The sequence below is a fragment of the Petaurus breviceps genome, unplaced genomic scaffold, assembly GCF_028583685.1.
Source record: "Petaurus breviceps papuanus isolate PSGF00001 unplaced genomic scaffold, PetGlider_PUasm1.0 90644, whole genome shotgun sequence".
In the NCBI taxonomy this organism is placed as follows: Eukaryota; Metazoa; Chordata; class Mammalia; order Diprotodontia; family Petauridae; genus Petaurus; species Petaurus breviceps.
In genome coordinates this window covers 2,687,340-2,705,625 of record NW_027187298.1, presented here as the reverse complement: position 1 = coordinate 2,705,625, position 18,286 = coordinate 2,687,340, and the positions used below count along the sequence as shown (strand labels likewise).

General features: G+C 37.6%; 2 pseudogenes; one reads left to right on the top strand and one right to left on the bottom strand.

The window, feature by feature from the left end:
- The first annotated feature begins 583 nt into the window (after nt 1–583).
- On the top strand, nt 584–17,156 carry LOC138143561 (CWF19-like protein 2 pseudogene; annotated as a pseudogene).
- Nucleotides 12,695–15,630, bottom strand: LOC138143521 (tyrosine-protein kinase Tec pseudogene; annotated as a pseudogene).
- Nucleotides 17,157–18,286: the final 1,130 nt, after the last annotated feature.

Here is an 18,286-nt window from a genome sequence, read left to right as displayed (position 1 = left end):
TTTATAAACTTGTATCATCTTCTTTAATGCTTCTATTATTTTTTTTTCTTGTTATGCCTTATATACTAGTCACTTGTATAAATGTCAGAAGAAAGAATACAGGATCCTGAGTCAGTGCTCCTGGGTTCTAATCCTAACTCTGCTACTTAGTATCTGTGTGACACTAATCAAAACATTCAATCCCTCTGAGATTCAATTTCACTCAAAATGAATGAAGGGTTTAGATTAGGTGATTCCCAAAGCAGTCTAAGAATTCTACAACCTATGTTCTTGTGATTGTGCTTCTCCTATGATAATTTTATTTTGTGTGCCCAAGAGATCAGCATACAACCTAATTGTATTATATAGATACATGTATCTATATATAAATAGATTTGATAAGTATTTGTTGAATGATTCATTGAATTTTGAAGACCCTTCAAACTATGAGATGTGACTATAGAAAGATGAATTAATGAATGAGTGAATGAGTAGATCGATTAAAAGTAGAGACTTTTTTCTAGTTATACACATATAGGATGTAATGGTAATGGTATTTGAAGATCTTCAGTGCCCCTTGAATTTGGTGATGTAGCAGGACAGGATGGGGCAAGAAGAGCAGAACAGAGGGGCGGCCAAGTGGCTCAGCGTGTAAGAGCACTGGCCTCAGTGTTGGGATGACCTGGGTATCGAATCCAGGCTCAGATACTTAGCACTACACCCAGAAATAACTGTATGTGTAACCTTAAGCAAGTTACTTAACCCCAATTGCTTAAAAAAAAAAAAGAAGAAGAGCAGAGTAGGAGCTGGGCTGGAGCCAGCGTGGTGACTGGAAGCAGCGGCCATGGTGTGAACTTTTTTTTTTTTTTTTGGAGCCAGCCAGTACTTCTGCTAAGGACTCCTGCTGAGAACTGCTAGGGATGGGAACTGCAGGTGGCCCGAGCTGCTGGGAGTGAACTGAGTGGAGGAGAAGCAGTGATTGTGAGTGAGGAGAGGAGGATCTTTACCTGAGGTAGCCTGTTTTGTTTTGAAGGCTTGAGAATGTGAGCGTTTACTGCATTAACTATGTGTCCCAACTCCGGGGCTACTTTGATGACTTTGATTGTCTGGTTTTGGGGCAGAGTTTTCTGGTATTTGAATAAATATTCTAGCTATGTCCCTCATGTAGAGAGCGTGTTACATTTTGTGATGAATAACTATATCAGCATATTTATAGTATGCCAAAGTTGCGTTTATTTGTTTGTTAGTTGTGATAGCAGAAGAAGTAGAAGGCAATAGTCCATAAAGATAGGTATTATTTGACTTCATGTATTTAATAACAGCAGTACATTATTTGTTTGCATGAAGGATCAGTAAGGGTTTAATCTTTTTAATAACTTTGTTGAACTATTTACAATGTACAAATGCATCTTTAAAATATATTTGTTATATTAAGAATAATACCTCTATATATTTATATATGTGTGAGTATAACAAACCCACAAAATCAAGGTTAAATTATCAAATTACATCACTCTGTATATTTTAATTTCCCCAAACCATAACTAAATTGAACATGATAGTATTGAAAGAATTTTTTAAATGTTAATGAAAAAACTTCTTACATTTCTTGAAAAAGGGTGATAAATGTAGACTTCTTATATAGAAAATAAAAACACTCATAAACCATTTTCAAAGGTTTAAATATCCTTCTCAAAGATTTTTGATGCAATTTACTTTAAAGTAATTATAATTTCTTTATATTATCTCCCCTTTCCCCCCTTTGTAACGCCAGTCATAGCATTGCCCCTGAGGACTGCTGCTGTGAATACTTTTAAGGGTCCAATCACATAGTATAATGAGTTATCTATTCAGCTATAAACTAAACATTGTTTGGTAAAGCATAACATTCATAGCAACATCCTTAAGCAAAACATAACTTCTATGTGTCAATGTATCTATATATCTATGTATCTATATCATATGATACATAGATATATCATTACATTCAGTAACATTCCCAAAATAGTTGTTTAAACAATCAGGGGGTCCTAGGTTAGGGTCTTCCCTAGCATAACACATTACACAGTATATATCATTGCATCCCCCAAATCATGGGTCCCAGACTAGGGTCTTTCCTAGTACAACACATCCTTAAGAGGTAGCAGAAAATACAAACACCATCTACCCCTATGTCACAGCAAGTCACAATCACCTTGATCAATACCCAATGTCCAAGTGAAGTGCTCTCTCATCTTGAATTGAGGCTGACTTCCAGATCCCATGGTTCTTCCTCTGTAGGCTGGCCACTCCTGACTTTCTCCGGGATTCATGCATATACAGCTCTCCACTCTTTTCCATGTCTTAGATCACAGGCACTACTCCACTCCAAACTCCTGCCCAACAGCAGGCTCTAGGGGCTCCTGCCTACAATTTCTGTTTCTAGGAAAACAAAGATTAACAGTGTTGCAACAGTATTTATACACATTACCAGCACCATCATCTCAATTCACTTTAACAGCTCTTAAAAGGGACTTAGGCTAAGCCTCCTTCTCATGGGTGGTTCTTTGCTCTTTAGCTCAATTCCCTCATAAAGACCAATAAGCAGGGCTTCTGTCCAAGAAATTGACACAGACCAATAGACAGGATTTCTGTCTGAGAAATAAACAGAGACCAATAGACAGAGTGCTGACATCACAAGCATTCTTTCTGTTAGTCCTATCCATAAGTAAGTTCCCCTAGTCTGCTCTCACTGAGTTCTCTATCTCAGCTCTGCCCCTCTCTCTACTCTATTCTCTTCCTTCAAGCAATACAATATATACTGTTTCCAGTCACAGACTCTTGATTCAGTCAAAGGCAAGACTCAATCAAAGGCACTTCATTGGCTAAAACTCAATCCAGAAAAACAGCAAAAAAAATCCTACTTTACTTGCCATTATACCCCTTACCACACTTTTTGCTTGCAATGAAGGAAAGACAGTTTCTCAAGCACAACTTATTAAAAATGTGTTGGAAAGAGCATGCAGTATTATCTAATGATAGTACCCCACTTTTCCAATGAAGGTAAGGGATTTTATTTCCTCATCTCTTCTGAGAATAAAATCAGAAATTATAGTTGCCCAGTTTTAACATCATTTTAGTGTTCTTTTCATTTGTATTTGCAGCACACTTTATTGTTTTCTTGCTTCTGCTTACTTCTCTCTGCATTTATTCATACAAGTGTTCCCAGGATCATCAGAATTTCTCACAGTTGCTGTTTCTTGTAGTGCTGTAATATACCACTACAAATGGAACTGTTTTACAAATAAAATTGAGTGATAGCTATTGATCTGTGATCAGCTCTGAGACTGAGCTTTGGTTCCCACAGTTAGGGGAGTGTAATGGACATACTGCCATTGAGTAAGTTGTAGTGAATAGCTATAAATCCAAGTCAGGAAACCTGGATTCCAGATAGGTTCAACCATTAATGAGTTGTTTAATCCTGTTTAAGTATTTAATTGTTATCTACCTCAGTTGTCTTTGTGATATTATGATTAGATTAGATGATCTATACGTTTTTAAGTTCTAATATTCTATACACACTTTTTATGTAGTATTTCATTTTATTTTGTTAAATATTTCCAAATTGCATTTTTCTAATATATTGTTATATGTTTCATTAAATATTTTTCCAATTACATGTAATTTTGAAAGTTCATTAAAAAGATTGAGTTTCAAATTCTTTCCCTTGTTTCCATTCTTTCTACCTCCTTGAGATAACAAGCAATTTGATATTGATTATATAATGTGAAATAATGCAAAATATACTTTTATATTAACTGTGTTGCAAAAGAAAACACAGACATAAAAAGGAGAAAAATAAAGTTTAAAAAATATGCTTTATGGGGTGGCTAGGTGGCACAGTGAATAGAGCACTGGCTCTGGAGTCAAGAGGACCTGCGTTCAAATCCAGCATCAGACACTTAACACAAAATCTAGCCGTGTGACCTTGGGCAAGTCACTTAACTCCAATTGCTCTCCAAAAAAAAGCAAAAAAAAAAGTATACTTGATTCTGCATTCAGAATGTATCACTTCTCCATCTGGAGGTGGGTTGTATTTTTCATCATGTGGCATTTGGAATTGTGTTGGACCATTGTCATGATCAGAGTAGCTAAATCTTTCACAGTTAATTATTGTTATAACATTCTTGTTACTGTGTACAAAGTTCTCCTGTTTCTGTTCACTTTCTTTTGCATGAGTTCATATAACCTGAAATCATCCTGCCCATTGTTTTGTATTATACAATAGCACTCCATCACAATTATATTCTACAACTTGTTCAGCCATTCCCCAGTTGATGGGAATCCCCTTAATTTCCAATTCTTTGCCACCACTAAAAGAACTGCTTTAAATATTTTTGTACAAATCTCTTTGGGATACAGACCTAGTAGTGGTATTGCTGGATGGTGAAAGGGTTTTCACAGTTTTAAAGTCCTATATGAATAGCTCCAAATTGTCTTCCAGAATGGTTGGACTAGTTTACAACGTCACCAACAATGTATTAGTTCCCAATTTTTCTTTATCCACTCCAATATTTATTTCTTTTTCTATCATGTTAGCCAATATGATAGGTGTGAGGTGGCATCTTAGAGTTGTTTTAAATTGTGTTTCTTTAATCAGTAGTGATTCAGAGCATTTTTTCATATGAGTAGTGATAACTGATTTATTCTTCTCAAAATTGATTTTTCATATTCTTTCACCTTTCATTTGTCAAGTGAGGAATGGTTCTCATTTTTATAAATTTAACTTAATTCCCTCTATATTTGGAAAATGAGGCCTTTATCATAGAAACTTGCTGTAAATACCTTTTCCCAGTTTTTAGTGGGTATAGGAAATGGGACGTGCCAAACAGTGTCTGATCCTGTTTCCAGAGCTAGCATAGGGGTCAGCGGTAATCTGTTTTTGACCAGTTGCTAGGTCTCTTGTCTCTGGTCTGAGAGCTTCTGTTACCACCACCTACTTATACCATTGATGTTTCATTCATGAGGACTCTAAACCAACCTCTGCTCTCATTTCACACATCTTTCTGACCTCCTAATATGTCTTTGACTGGACTCTCTCTCTCTCTCTCTCTCTCTCTCTCTCTCTCTCTGACCTCTAGTTGGTTCTGCTACTTCAGAATTTGATTTGAGGTGTTATTTTAAAATTGTTTGAGAATGTCAGGAGGGCTTAGCTGAATTCTTTCTCTACTCTTCCATTTTGTTTCCACCTCTTAAATCTACAGTTTAATTTATTTATTTTAATTGAATCCTGAGCCAGCATTGGATTCAATATCATTATCCTTTCATAATTTTATGTCCTGTAAGCATCAGAGATCCAGAATGTCATAAGATGTCACTGATTTATCTTCTTTAACCTAATCCCTCTTATGAACTTCGGTTCCTCTGTCAAGAGTTAATCAATTCTTCCTTTCACTATGAATTGAAAGCTTGTTGTCATCTTCTACTCTTCACTATTCCTGTTCCCACATATAATCAATTAGTCTTGTCAGTTTTATCTCCATAACATTTCAAACCTCTATAGCCTTCATTCTAGTCATACAACTATCATTTGAGGAAGTAATCACTTCTTGACTAGATTACTGGAAAAATCTGTTTTGTCTCCAAACTTTGAATATTTTCCTTCTCTAGCTGATCCTCTAAAAACATTCATTGTGTTATTACTGAAGCAGAAGTCTATGTTACTCTGTTGCTCAATAAAATACACTAATTCCTTATTGCCTCTAAGATAATAAATAGGTGCGTAGAGGATAGAGTACTGGTTCTGGGTTTAGTGTCTGAAACACCTTCTAGCTTTATGACTCTGGTCAAGGCTTTCAGTAGCTATCTGCTTTAGCTTCTTCAACTGTAAAATGAGGATGCTATTATTAAATATCACCCACCTCCCAAGGTGGTTGTGAGGATTAGATAAATCAGTATTTGAAAAGTGCTTTTCACAATGACTAGAACATAGTTGACACTAAATAAATGCTTTCTTCCTTCCTTCCTTCCTTCCTTCCTTCCTTTCTTCCTTCCTTCCTTCCTTCCTTCCTTCCTTCCTTCCTTCCTTCCTTCCTTCCTTCCTTCTTTCCTTCCTTCCTTCCTTCCTTCCTTCCTTCCTTCCTTCCTTCCTTCCTTCCTTCCTTCCTTCCTTCCTGCCTTCCTGCCTTCCTGTCTTTCTGCCTTCCTGCCTTTCCATACTTATTTTATTTTGTTCCCCCCTACCCAATCTATGTTGCAACTAAACAGTTCTTTTTGATCTTTCTTATATATGAAGGTCCATTTCACACCTCCACACCTTTGTAAAGTCTATCATCATACCTGGTGTGCTTTCCTTCCTCATCTTTACCCTGTTGGAATACCTAGCTCACTTTAGGGTTTAAAAGTGTCCTCTTACAAGAAGCCTTTCTTAGTCACCCAAAATGGTAACTGCTTTTCTCTAGACCATTAAACTGCTTTGTGTATATGTGTACACACATACATATACACACAGATACACATTCACATACAGATGTTTGTGTGTGTATTCTCCTTGAGAAAAGACAGTATTTCATTTACATCTTTGTATTTCCCAATCCAACACACAGTGCTTGGTACATAGTAAACATTCAATTAATGATTATCAAATTGGATAAAATAAATTTATAAGCTATTTGTATTTTCTATGAAATATAAATGGAATGTCTAATTTCTTTATATCCCCAAATTATGTGAATTATGTCTCTTATTTTACAATGACTATAGATCAGAAAATGTGATTCACAGGCATCCAGGTAATAACAGTGGAGAGAGTCCTAGATTCCGGGTTAGTACAACCTGATTTAGAATCCTGTCTTAGAGACTTACTAGCTGCATGACTCTGGACATGTCATTTAACCTCTCTGAGTCTAAATTGATGGTATTGGATGACATGATTCATAAAGTACTTTCCATTTCTGATCCTCTGATTTTTGGCACCAGGATTTTCCAGAATATTTTTATTTATTTAACTAGAGGATGCCGTTATCTATACATACTGGTTGTCTCACAAATATGGGGTTACCTTAGACCTGGAATTCATGCAGTGGCAATGTTCCTGATCTCCAGCAATGTCAGCTGCTTCTGTCTCTGTTTTTTTCAGATATATTTTTTCCTATCATTCCCATTTAATTTCCCTCTGATATTTCCACAAAGCTCTGGAGTGGGAGCCATAAAAAAATACTTACTCGAGTTTATCTCCATGGTGGGGACCTTCTAAGCACTTTCCCCCCCAGAGTTTGTCCTCAGTGTGTTGCCTATTCCACTGGTGGCTCATCTTAGAATGAAGGTGGGAGACTAGTATTAATTTCTTTTGAGGTCAGGTGGTCTGTCTACTCTCCTTCTTGCCAGCCACATGAAGCCGTTGCCATTGGGTATGAGATAGAGTAGAGACAATCAGAGAAAAATAATTTCGATATTTTTGGTCCTCTCTAACTTCTGTCCTATGTGTATTTTGATTTCCATACTCATCCCATAGTATTTTGTTGTGGGAATCCGCTTGTTATCCATGGGCAAAGAAAGAAAAATAAAAGTACATTTCCAGATTTTAAAAATAATGTGTTTTCATCTCTAATTCATGAATTCCAAAGTTGTTCCATCAAGACAAAGTGCTATCCTAGTGGAGCAGAATCCAACTGGAAGGATATTTTTTAGCAAAGAAGATGGAGCTGAAAAATTATTCTATATTTTAGAGGAAGGATTTGATTCAAAGGAGCATTTTCTAAAGTTTATTTGATTAGAAGTTTAGTTAATAAATATGTTTTAAAACTTTAGTTAAGCTTTAGTCTCTTTGATAAATAAAAAGGATGCCCTGTGTGACTGAGTATTCAATTAATGTTCATTATTAAAAACAACAAGAACAATAACAAATTCCCTTAGGTATACCCTAAAGACATCTGCAGTGTACACCAAAGGCCCCGTCATACATGAGATTAAATATAAATTGTGTTTTGTAGTTATGACTTGCATTTGGAAGTTTTGGGAATATCAATTCATAAAATATGCCAGTTTTTCTTGAATATCCATACTATTTTTTTTTGTAATACCTTAAAAACTTCAAGCCCTGGTCATCTCAACATTGAATGTGATCTATCTAAGATTTCTTACAATCCTATATTTTTTTTCATTTTCTGAGTTTCCATGGTTTAAAAAAAAAAGTCACCTTTTGGTAGCTAGTCTGCTGGCAGTGAGACTTTCTGAACTGTATTGGACTAATTCTTAGACCACAAACACATTGTTTGCTACTGGGTTGGTTTCTATTATCTTTTCATCTCTTTAGGTTATGCCAGAACTTGTGATCTAGAGGTACAACTCCTGAGAATTTGAGTACAGCTTCACTAAGCTAAGAAAAGGTACACTAGCAGCTCAATGCAGGTTTATACAAATAGGAGTATTTGGTTTGGAATTAAAAGGGTAGGTTTTTAAGAAAAGTAATCCTTTTCCTTTAAAAGTATATACATCGAGTTCTCAATTTGTTTACATACTGCCATATATTATTCCAAGGCCCAGAAGTATTCTTGTGTAGCGGGCCCTGTCTGTTTTCCCATTACAGCCTCTAGTTGAGAGGTCTATAACTCAGCTACTTTAAATCTGAAGCAGGCAGTAGCTTGATCTATATGTTCTCATTTTGGATGCAGTTACTTTAAAATGAAATTTGATTTAAATCACTGCCGTCAGTGTGATTTAAGAATATATTTATTTTATACATCGAACACAATCTGCCAAGCAAGAGGAGAAATGGTATAACTTGAAGCATCTATATTCCTCCATGATTGACTCAGGAGAATGGAGGGATTTGGGTATACCACTTTTTTTCTGTGATTGGAATGTGATTGTAAAGAAACACATAGAAAATACCAGAGTGAACCTTAGATAAAATGAGGAAGTAGACAGAGTTTGTTATTGTTATGTTTCCAAGGACTTCTATTATCAGTGCCCTCTTCCATCATTGTCCTATTCTGTATTCTCTATCCATGGCCATTCTCAGGGTTCTAATGATGTCCTAATTGACAAATTGCAAGCCTTTATTTCAGGTCTCAGTTTCTTGGAAGAAAAAGAAAATTCCTGTGTAAGTTACAATTGCTTATAAATATCAGCTCCATTAATGATTTCCTGATCAGAAAGAGACATTTCTCATTTCTTTTTGCTCTTGGATCTCAGTGCTGTTAATCAGACCTTTCTTGAAACTCTCTCCTACTTTGATTTTCATGTGATCATGGTTTTCTACATACAGAGGTTGTACACAGATCTCAGATTTTAAAGAGACCTAGTCTCTTTGGAGGCAACTTAGGACAATCTGTACCTGACAAAGTTCCTCTTTAGAATATCCTCAATAAGAAATTATCCAGCCCTAAACTAAAGACATTAAGTCAAGAGAAATGCAATGTCTCTGAAATACTAACCAGTGTATTTCACTTTTAGAGGATTCTTATTGTTAGGATATTCTTCCTTGCACAAATCTTAAATCCACCTTACTTCCACTTCATCCACCCCAGTTCCTCTTTGTTTTACCCTTTGGGGCTAAATAGAACAACTCCAAGGCTCCTTCTAGGTAATTTCCCTTCAAATACATGAAGCCTGCTATCATTTCTTTACCTTCTGCCCCTTGCAATTCTCTTTCTCAGACTAATTATTCCTAATGCCTTTGGCTGGTCTTCAGATGTCATGGTCTTGAAGTCCTTTAGGCCAGTAGACCTCAGCAAATGTGTTCTAACCAAATCTAATGCTATATAAACTATGTATGATATGAACAGTGGTTGACATAAGAGACCCATTACTTCCTATGTCCCAGAATCTATACCATCTTTAACTGCATCATGAAATTGCATCAGCTTTTTCTGATTCCCCTAGAACACTGGTGACTCATGTTAAGCTTGTATTACACAGACACAGACACAGACACAGACACACACACACACACACACACACACACACACACACCCCCCTAGATTTTTTTTACACAAATTCCTATTCAGCCATACTAATTTCATCTTATACTTTCGAAGTTGATTTCCTGAACCCTACAATAAAATTTTAAAACAGCTACCTCCTGGACAACAACAATGATGGAGACTGCGAGGTGAAGACACATGAATGTTAGGTGATGTGAATGACAAAGTTGTACAAATATCAAAGGATCATTCTATGAAGAAAAAAGGAAGAAGGATAGATATTTAAAAAATTGAGAAAGAGAAGAAGAAAAAGAGCAAGAAGCAGAAACATGAAAAAACAATGAATCATCTGAAAGTTCAATAAGTTCTGAAGATGAATGCATTGAAGCAGTTCTGTTGCAGGCAACTACCACAGAAAAAGCCTGGAAGGTCAAGAAGGAAGAGTCAGATCAAAAAGAGGATTCCTAAATCATTCGGAGAGATGAATGGATGACCTTTGATTTTATGTCTGTTAAAACTGTATCATCATGACCCAAAGCTGAAAACCTGAGTGCAAGTAAAACAGAACCAGAGAAATCCCCCCAAATCAAGCAGTCTAGGCTTTCTGAAAGAGAGCTGAACCCTTATTGGAAAGATGGTGGAACAGGCCTACCATCAGAAGATGCTAATACACCAATTGCTAAAATTTCAGTGGTAGAAGATGGTGGATTAAGTTGGCTTAAAAAGTCCTATAAGAATGAAAGAACAAGCTGAGAAACACAATAGAAATTTTGAGGACATTGTAGAAGAAAGATATGGTTCAATGAAGAAATTTCAGTTGAGATTGGAAGAAGCTAAAAAAGCATCATCAATAAGTAACAACTATGGAAGAGAACAGTGGAGAAAGTTAAGATACTTAGATAAAGAGAAGAGTGGTCAAGAAAGCAAAAAACAGAACATGGAGAAAAATGTTATAGGCGATACCAACAGGGACACTTGTAGTGAATATTCAAGTGGCAGTTATAGCAAAGTAAATTTAACAGGTGATCAAGTATCTACATAAATCTAGAGGAGATGAGAGAGACAATAGGTCACGATTTATAGAACCACATAGAAATGAATCATATCAACTCAGGAAAGATTATGATTCAAGATAAAAAAAGCAATACTTTACTTGGACATATCAAATATAAATTCCTGAGATCTTCTGAAGATGATGAGTGATCATTTCATAGTAGAGATTCTGAACCACCTAGCTCCTCAGCATTGTTAGGTCAAAACTCTTTGAATCATAGTTTTCTAAAACACGATGAAAGCACTGAACAAATTTCATTCTCATGGAGCCATGAAAAGAGAGGTGGAGAGAAAAAGAATTCAGATAAAAAGTTATTTAAACCTACAATAAGTACTGCTGATATTCAAGAAATTTCAGGGGGTGGAGTCAAGATGGAAGAGTAGAAACAGGACTTCCCAGTGGCTCCCACTCCTACCTCTTCCAATTCATGTAAAAAATGACTCTAAACAAACTTTGGAGCTACAGAACCCACAAAATGACACAGAGATGCTAACCTCCCGCTAAAGATAGTCCAGCAGGCCAGCAGGAAGGGGCCCGTGCAGTGCTTTGGGAGGTGAGCCCAGCCCCACAGGAGCTGGAAGTTTTAAGCCTCAGGGCAGCCACAACCAACTGTCGGCTGGAGGGACTTCAGATCACCAGCAGCTGTGGCAGTTTCCAGAATTATCAAGCCATAGGTGCTAAGGACAAAGTGAGAGGTCAGTGCAGTGTGTACTTTGGGACCTGGGAGTTAAGAAGTTTGGTCCGGCCTTTTCCCCTGGGGCGAGAAGCAGCTGAGGTGGGTGGCCGAGCAGCCACTGTCAAGTGACTGTTTCAGATCTCCGTGCCTACAGATTGTAGGGGGACCAAGTGTCCAGTCTAAGGGTTAATCGTTCTTGCTTTAACCTGCTTGGATCCAGATCACTTTCTGGGGTGGAAGTCCTGGGGTGCGTGATCAGTGTGCCAGGGACTGTGGAGGCTTCAGAGAGGGCAGCCAACTAATAGCTCTGGCAACTGAGAAAACCCCAACGATTTGGACAAAGCTCCCCTCTCTGGTAGCAGAGTTCTACTGTGGAAAAAATCTCAAAAGTCAAGTAATTGAGTAGCAACTAGAGCAAACAAGGGAGCAAGACAAACACAGTGTTCCAACTTTGGATTCCTTTTTGGGGGACCAAAAAGATTGGGGCATGGAACAGGCGAAGACAGCAAAGTCAGAACTCCTGCACCAAAAGCTCTATCAAAAGGATAAGCTGCTTACATGCCATAGAGGAGTTTAAGAAGTATTTTTTAAATAAATATATAATTTATTTATATGTATATATTTACAATACATACAGCATGTAAATCATTTGGATTGTGATCTTATCAAAGTGGATAATCCCTTCCACAATGCAGACTACAATCCATTACTGCCTTCTCATCCTGTCCATCTCTAGTCCATATCCTCCCACTGAATTTTCTCATAGGGTCTTACCCAATATTGTGTAGCTTTCTTCTAGATCTCTTGACACTGAAGAGAAGCCAACAGAGTGTAAAGGTTACCCCTTCCTTGTTCTTGCTGTGTGACTGGTCCACCTCCTTTTCCAATCTTGTATTTCTCTTTAGACATTCTGTGCAACTCTTCAGTAATACTATGTTGCTGCCCACTCATGCCTCCTATATGTCTCTGCATTGCATTCAGATGACACACACTATTAATTCTTTAAAGAATCACTTGCAGCCATACAGCATTACCTAAGTATTGAAGAATGCTTAATAATATTGAAAATGACCCTAACAATGGTGACTTATATGATTTAGGCTCCTCTTTTCATACCTATTTTTAGGATGAAGACCTGGGTTCCAGGTCTGAGAAAGCAATGAGGAGAGAAGCTGGTAGGGCATTCTTCTAGCTCATGGCACCATTTCTATTCCTGTCTGATCCTAAACCTCAGTTGTTACTATTAGCACCACTAGCTTCTTCCACCTGACATAGCAACACTTCACTCCAGAAGTGTGGGGCTTTGAAGAGCCGTCCTTTTGTAGTTTGTAGCTCCTATCTTTGAGGCTGTTATCATCATTGGAGTATAAACCACACTTTTGGTGCTGTGGACACTCCTCAAGTAAAGGCCTAGAGTGTTTCTGGAATAAACAAAATAAGCTGTTTATTCATGTGCAAAATAAATTAAAAGTTCTGCACAAAGCACAATTCTTCTTTGTGCTCTGGCACTAGGGAACTGCCAGCTATAGCACCATTTATCTTCCAAAAGTTTCCTCACATTCTGCTAGTTCATCTGTTGGGTGTAGCAACTGTTCAAATGAAGGTCTTCCCTCTGGTTTCTCATGCCAACAACTCAGCATCACTTCATAAACATATCTGGAAGCCAACTTTGGCCGATAAAGCCTGTGGCCACAGCTAACCATTGTTACCACAAAGTTGGCATTTTTCTCGAAAGGCATTCAACCCTCGGTGAATATTTCCCACATTAGCACACCAAATAACCAGACATCTGACTTGCTACTAAATCGACAATACTTAAAAATTTCTGGTGGACACCACTTCACTGGAAACTTAGAACCTGAAGAACTGGTATACTGGTCATCCAGGACATATCTTGCCATTCCAAAGTCAGACACTTTCACAACTCCTGACTCATTCACTAAACAATTACTGGCAGCCAGATATCTGTGGGTGAACCTGTTCCTCTCCAGGTATTCCATTCCTTCACATACATCCTGACACATGCTTAGCAGAGCATCTCTACTGAAATGACCATGTCTTTGTTGAAGGAAGTTCAGAAGACAACCACATTCCATAAACTCTGTGACAATGTAAATGGGTCTTTGTTGAGTGCACACACCATAAAGGTGAACTAATTTGGGGTGAGTTAGCTTCATCACCACTTTCGCTTCTTCACACATTGATCCTTCTTGAATAGCTTTGATTGCCACCTTGTACTGGGCCCACCATTTGCCAAGCCTGACTACCCCAAAGAGTCCACTTCCCAATTCCCTCATAAAGGTCAATTCTGAGAGGTTGATTTCCCATTTCTCATAGTTGAACCCTGAAGTTGTTGGTGCATTCTTCCCTTTCACACTTACTGGATATGGCAGCCTGGTGACAAGCCCTGCAGCATTGTGCTTATGGTATTCACTAATTTCAGGAATCTAATTAAATGCATGTTTTTCTGCTAGATAGTACTTCTTTGGAGATGTTGTTTCCTTTATATGATAGTGTCTAAATCCTGAAGAACCTTCCCCTCCAAATTTGGTATAAAGGGAAACTATGTACATGCCTGGTTGACTGGAGTCCCTCACTATCAAACCACCTTCTTTATCTTCACTTTTAAGGAGTTGCTCTGCCTTACTCTTATTCATATTTCAACAATACCATTCATATTGATCTAACTTGCTCAATTTCTTTCCTGTAACATAGTTGCTTGGAATGTTTCCTTCACTCTCATACTTATCTCTTGCTCTCCACCAACGAACGTCATTTTTTTCCAGTATAATATATTCTTGGCCTCTCTCTACTCCGAGATCATGTGTTTCTGTTGCTTGGAAGTCATATATTACTACAACTACTTCTTCATTTTTATCTTCTTCAGGTGGAAGAGGAGGAGGAGGCCTTCGCTTATTTTTTTCTGGTGCTGGAGGTAGTACTTTCTTTATACCTCTGCTCAGCCTTCATAGTAAGTCAACATGGACTTTGTTAGTATAAAAAGCCTCTCTTTGTAGTTTAAACATGAAGTCTTCTTCTGTTGTGACCTTTTAATAAGAATCTCTTCAAGAAGAGTATTATAATTCATTTCAGTCATCTGATTACTCCTTTTTTTTCTGCCATTGAAAATCCAATCTTCTGGCTGGTGGGGAACGCGGGCCAGCCACTACATTGGCTGTGAGGGATGAAGGTGGATGGAGTGAGTCCACTCCAAGCTCTCGTGGCCAAGGTCAAGAAGTGTTTTGAAAACCAAATAAGAGTAGTGGATGAAAAATTGAAAAGAGAAATGAGAATGATGCAAGGAAATTATGAAATGGGAGTCAACAACCTGACTGAAGAAAATAACACCTTAAAAATAGACTAACTCAAATGGCAAAAGAGGCGAAAAAAGGCAATGAGGAGAAGAATGCCTTAAAAATTGGATTTGCCAGATGGAAAAAGGATCTCAAAAGCTCACTGAAGAGAATCATTCCTTCAGAATTAGATTGGAGCAAATGAAAACTAGTGACTTTATGAGAAATCAAGATACTGTTAAACAGATCCAAACAAATGAAAAAATAGAAGGCAATGTGAAATATCTCATTGGAAAAGCTATTGACCTGGAAAATAGATCCTGAGAGATAATTTAAAAATTATTGGACTACCTGAAAGCCATGATCAAAAAAAGAACCTAGAAATCATCCTTCAAGAAATTCTCAAGGAAAATTGTCCTCATGTTTTAGAACCAGACAGCAAAATAGAGGTTGAAAGAATCCACCTATCACCCCCTGAAAAGATTCCAAAAAAGAAAACTGCTAGGAATATTATAGGCAGGTTCCAGAGTTTGCAGATCAAGGAGAAATTAATACAAGCCACCAAGAAAAAACAATTTGAATATTGTGGAAACACAATTAGGATAACACAGAATCTGGCAGCATCTACACCGAGGGATCGATGGGCTTGGTATATGATATTCTAGAGGTTTAAGGAGCTGGATCAAAACCAAGAATCACCTACCCAGAGAAACTGAGTATCATTGTTTCAGGAGAAAATATAGATCATTTAGTGGAATAGAGGACTTTAAAGCATTCTTGACAAAAAAACCCAGAGTTGAATAGAAAATTTAACATTCAGATACGAGAAGCAAGAGAAGCATGAGAAGGTAAACAGGGAGAAGAAATCCTAAGGAACTTATAAAAATTGAACTACTTATGTTCCCACACAGAAAAATGATCATTGTAATTTATGAAACTTTTCTCAGTTTGAGAATAGTTGAAGGGAATATATATGTACACACATACATGCATATGTACATACACACATGTGTCTATATAGGAGCATAAATGGGTGTATGAATAAATATGTGAGTGTGTGTATATATGTATACAGGTATACATAGAGGGCACAGGAACAATTTAATAGGAAGGGATGATATTTAAAAGGTGAAATTCAGAGATTAGAGAAGGTTTGAATGAGAGGAGATGGGGAGAGAAAGAATGGGGAAAATTATCTCATATAGAAGAAGCAAGGGAAAACTGTTACAATGGAGGGGAAGAACAGGAAAGTAAAAGGGAAAAGGGAATGAGTCAACCTTATTCTCATTGAATTGGGCTTAGGGAGAGAATGACATACACACTAAATAGGGTATCTTACCCTATAGGAGAGTAGGGGGGAAGGGGATGAGAGGGGGGGGTGATGGAAGGGAGGGCAGGCTGGGGGGGCAGGGAAGTTAGAAGTACCCACTTTTGAAAAGGGGCAGGATCAAAGTAGAGAATAGAACTGGGGGGGGTGGAATAGGATGGAAGGAAATATAGTCAGTCTTTCACAATATATCCACTATGGAAATATTTTACACAGCTATACATGTACAACCTATATTGAATTGCTTATCTTCCCAGCAAGGGTGTGTGATGTAGGGAAAGAATCTGGAATTCAAAGGTTTAAAATCAAATGTTTAAAATATATGTATGTTATTATTATTATTATTATTTTACATGTAACTGGGAGATAAGATATTCAGGCCCTGGGGCATAGAGATCCACTTTGCCTTAATGGAAAGTTTGAGGGGAGAGAGCAGATTGGGGGAGGGGACATTCAGTGGGAGCACTGTTTTGGTGTAGTGGGTAGGAGAAAAATGGGAAAATTTGTAACTCAAAATCTTTTGGAAATGAATGATTTAAACTAAGAAATAATAAAAAAAATTTCTAAGAACATGAAAGAAAAATCACAGGAAGAAAATCCAAGTCTCCCCCCCCACCCCCCCGAGAAAAGAGAATTTCTATAGGAAACTAAGACTTCATTATCTGGATACAGTTCAGAAGATGGACCTAGCAGCCATCTAACCAAAGATGAGATGATTAAACTTGGAGCCAAGATTATCAAGGCAGAATTAATGGGGAAAATGGACTTAGCAATACAATTTTAAGCAAAACTTGATAAAACACTCAAATTAAACTAAATAAAAATGTAAGAATCAACAAAAAATTAATCTGAAATGGAGGGTGAGAGCTTGCAGAAGAAAAAGAGGTGGTCCGTTTCAGAACAGATTCAATATACTGGGTAATCCGAACCTTGAAGCTGTTCACAGCAGTAGTACTCTGGAAAGCCAATTTTGCTTGGCTTTACACTGGTCTAATTTACATGTTAGGAAACATTTCTCCTACAAGCTTCTGCTTAATCGACATTCCCATCACCTCAAAAGCTAGCAAATGCCTACTTTAAAACAACAACAACAAGGGGGGGGGACAGGTAGCACAGTGAGTAAGATCACCGGCCCCAGAGTTGGGATGACTTGGGATCGAATCTGGGCTCAGACACTTAGCACTCACCCAGAAACACCTGGCCATGTAACCTTGAGCAAGTTACTTAACCCCAATTGCTTTAAAAACAATATCCTAGTATTTACTGAAATTTGAATTTTATTTGAGAGCATCACTTTTATTGAGACCTTTTGGAGGAACCTGGCTACCTCTTCTGTTATATCTTTTTTTAAATTTTTTGAATGCTTTATTAACTTCTGATTTACATCATTCATTTCTGCCAGATTTTGAGTTACAAAATTTCTCCCAATTTTTCCCCTACCCACCGCCCAAATATAGCACTCCCACAGGATATCCCCTCCTCCAATCTGTTCTCTCCCATATTTTCTCCCATACCACTTTCGACTTTTCCACTGGGGCATGGTGGATCTCTATGCCCCAGTGCCTGCATATCTTATTTCCCAATTACATGTAAAATGGTATTAATAATTACATATATATATATATACACATATAAACATTTGATTTTAAAACGTTGAATTCCAGATTCATTCCCTTCCTCCCTTGTCACCCACCCTTACTGGGAAGATAAGCAGTTCAGTATGGGTTGTACATGTGTAGATAAAACAACACAATAACATAGTAGATATATTGTAAAAGACTGACTATATTTCCCTCCCTCCTATCCCACCTCCCACTTGTTCTGTTCTCTACTTTGATCCTGTCCCTTTTCAAAAGTGGGTGCTTCCAACTTCCCTCCCCACCAGCCTGTCCTCCCTTCCATCATCCCCCTTTTCATTCCCTTCCCCCCTACTCTCCTGTAGGGTGAGATAATAGAGATATTATCAGTTTACAGAGAACTACAGTAACCCAGGAGCTACCAGATTGTGCCTAAGAGCCTGAAGTATGTTCCAATGACCAACACATCATGGTG